This window comes from Bos indicus x Bos taurus, chromosome 9 (genome assembly GCF_003369695.1).
Source record: "Bos indicus x Bos taurus breed Angus x Brahman F1 hybrid chromosome 9, Bos_hybrid_MaternalHap_v2.0, whole genome shotgun sequence".
Classification (NCBI taxonomy): domain Eukaryota; kingdom Metazoa; phylum Chordata; class Mammalia; order Artiodactyla; family Bovidae; genus Bos; species Bos indicus x Bos taurus.
In genome coordinates, this window is record NC_040084.1 from 67,027,961 (window position 1) to 67,031,839 (window position 3,879).

Below are 3,879 nucleotides of genomic sequence, written 5' to 3' on the forward strand. Positions count from 1 at the left end.
GGGGTGCCATTGCCTTCTCCGGGACCTATAGGGATAGGTATAGTCTAATGCAGTCAACAACAATTCCAAACTTTCAGGGTCTTACAACAGTAAATATTTATGTCTTACTTGCACTACATGTCACTCTAAAACCCAGGCTGATGTTCCTGGCTTACTTGGAGCATTGCTAGTCCTCATGACAGAGTGGAGGAGAAGGATAATGAAGCACAGAATGACAAATATCACATTTTCCCACTTCACAGGCCAAAACAAGTCACACGGCAAGCCTGAGTTCAACACAGTGGGGAGGTGTAATCTCCTCACTGATAGGGTCGATATCTTTTCCAGTACTTGTCACAAATACAGCAAAAAGAGGTCTTGACAAATTTATTGTAGGCCGGCATTAAAAATGTGTAAGAAGAGAAGAATTTTAATTGTAAGTTGGTCATTTCTCTAGAGTGGAAGGGGTAGAAAAGATCAAATGAGAAGTGAGAAAGTTAAAATTGATCTTTTATCGTGAACATCTCTTCTAGCCTTTCCCAAATTACTCTGAGTGTTTTGAGACTATGTGTCCTGACAAGAACAGAGTGTTAGAATTTTGTAAGGGCATTTTGCTCAGTGATTTAAAATTAAGAGAGTCTGTCAAATCATTTTCTTTCTGAATACCTCTTTTGATGTGTTCTTTTAGTGGAAAATTTCTGTAGTACTACACTAGTTATAATGAACCTATGAGTACTTTGTTATTCTTCATATGTTCCTTTTTATAATTTTTGCCTTCAGGTAGATCATGGAAATATTTTGTTCTCAGTTAAACTATGATACAATGTGGGGCAAATAGGTTGGTAAGACATTGATCCTAAAGAACATTATTAGACATTAACATATAAATTTAAATCCTATTTTTTCTCCTCAGAGGAGTGCTGATTCAAGGATCATTCTGTATTCTTAAAACTCTGTAAGTCAAGGTTAATGATGCATTTTATATATCATATAAGATTTTCAAGTTTATCTGCTAGAGAATTTACATTAAAAAATCTGAAAGGAACAAATTTCCTCTAAAATAGTAGAAACTGTTTTATAGTATGCTTTATAATTTATATTTGTAACTGTGAGTTAATTATTCTTTGAAATATTTCATCTCTTCTCTTAAGAAGAGAGATGGTAATTACATATTTAAATCTCCGCTTTTTCTCCTAGTCTCTGTGAGAAGGTGTGGCCTTCCTTTTACTTGCCTTGTTCTTCTCCAGTGAGAGATGTGGTTTGACATTCCTGTTCTTTGTCTCCTCATTCTCTCTTCTCCATGGGAGGTGGAGTGAACTATCTGGTTGATGAATTGGTGAGTGGGATTCAAGCATGTGAAGCTTCGGGCTTTTGCTCTTGGTGTTTGTCTGCCTGCTCAGGTTCTCAGCCCCACAACAAAGTTTTATTTGGGTGGGCTCCATGGGGTGCTTGTAGTTCCCCAGAGTTGACTGTCAATAGGTGCATAAGTATCTAACTACCTCTGAGCTGGGGCTTGAGAATTTGTGGCTACACAATTAAGCTACATTCTCCAACAGTACTGTCATGTTATATGTTATACTGATTTCCCACTACCCCTCTGCCTGACTTCCTTGTATAACTTTGAATTGATTCTGGGTTTAGGCAAGGAAAAGCTTGCCATTCTTCAAACCCTAACCATCTATGCCTCTTTTAACCACTCCCACACCTTGCTCACTTCTGTGGATTAGTGGCTGTACAACACCATGTTATTCTTCCCAACTTCTCTGTTCCTCTTTGCCAGATTGAACTGGAAGATATGAGGATGGAGCTGGCATCTATATTTTCAGAAAAACAGATGTTTTTTTATGTTCCTAAGTTAAGGAGATACTGACTTATATCAGCTGTATCTGTTGTATATATTTTAAAGTTTGTGCTTGTATTCTCATTTTATTTATGATTTTTGAGATAAACATGAAATTTATTAAGAAAGGTTATTTGTCCTTTTTCATCTTTTGTTCATTTCTATCCTTTTCTTTCCTAAGAGCTAAAAATTTTCTTGTAGACTTTTAGTATTTGAATTTAAAGTAGGTTATTTAAGATCACTACAAAATTATCCATGAATATATGCATATTGTTTTAAAAAAGCTTTAAATCATATAAAAATATATTTACTAAAACTTGAAAACTCTTCACTAATAAAATTTGCATCCTTATATATAACCATTGAGAATAATCTGGTACTTGTAGATAGAGTTTTATATTCCTGATTTTAATGTAAAAATACATATTGCTTAGAGACATTGTAAACGATATATCTTGGTGAAATTTCCATGCCTCATTTTGATAATGATATGGGATTCTATAGAAAAGACAGATCATAATTTATCTAACCATTCCCAAAGGGATAGACTAGGTTTCCAATTATGTACCATTGCAATCACTCCTGCTCACTTGTGCAAGAATAGGCTTTCTTCTTAATGCTATGTATGAGAACCTAAAAAACCACATGTTCTTCAAAACAGTGCAATTAAAATACCAGAACATAACATAGAGTTGTGGCAGACTATTCAGTACCTCTGCACATTTGAAACTAGAGCACCACAAAACCAAATTGATACTTAGGGAGATCATGTGGATGGTCTGGGCAAGAGAGCTTTTTGTGCCTGGTGGCTGCACAGTGGAGATTAAAAATGTGCAAAATCACTAAATAACAATATCGATAAGTGTAGGGCTGGTGGTGCTGAAAGCATACAGATTAACTGGAGCTGTAAACTGGGTGTATGCCACGAAGGCAGCAATACAAATTGCCAAAGATGAAAGCGACATGAGGCGGAGGGTGAGCCATCAGGGGGAGGCCTGGGCTCAGGCACTTACTTTATTTTCTAAAATAAAGCTGATTGGAGTCCTGGTACTACTGTATCAGCCCAGCTAAGGGCTTTTCCCTTTTCTGCTGAAGATTGTATTTTTCTCTTGCTTTCTCTGCTTCCTTTGCCTGGAAAAATAATGTATAAATCTACACAGCTTCTGTGTTTTGCATCTTCTCCCTTATGAATCAAATATGAGTAATTCACATTAGAGAAACAAGGGCTGAGGTAAAACAGACTGTTTGTGAAACATACATTTCTGCAAGTGGAATAATTGGGCCAAAGGCAATGTATGTTTCACATGTGTGGATCCTGTCAAACTGTTCCTCAAAAGAATAATAAGATTCATGAACAAAGAATATGAGAAAGTCTGTTATGCTATTATTATTTTTACCAGCACTAAATTGAATTAACCTTTAAATTTTGTGATCAATTTATTTGACTTAGAGTGGAAAAATATTTTACTGTTTTCATTTAGATTTCTGAGATAACTGGTTGAACAATTTTTATATCTTTAAAAAACTGAATCTTCTTATGAGTTATTTGTTGATGTTCTTTGCCTACTTTTATATTGGATTGTTTACTTTCTTGTCAGTGGTTCATAGAAACTTAAAAAAATATACATAAGCCATGTACCCATGAATGATTTGAAAACAATTTCTCACAGTCTTTGACCTATAGTTTAACTTTGCATGTGGCTTCTTACATTTTTATGAGTTCAAGTAATTTTTCTCTTGTGGTTCTGAGCTTTGTGATTTGTTTAGAAAGAACTTTCAAGCCCCGTATTATCTACATAATCTCTGATATTTTCATTTATACTTTTTAAGTGATTTTGTTTTGTTGTAATTTGAATTCCTATGGTATTTATTTTTATGTAAGCTATGCAGTCATAACCTAATTTAATTTCTTTTTCTCAACTGATAATCAGTTCTGGGTGCTATCCTTTCTTTGTCTGTTCATGTATATTTATAAATCTGAAAATAAACTTAAATTGATCTGTTTCCCTATTGCTAAAGTGTTCCATAGTTCTTTTTTTTCCCTCCAGTTTCCAAAGGTT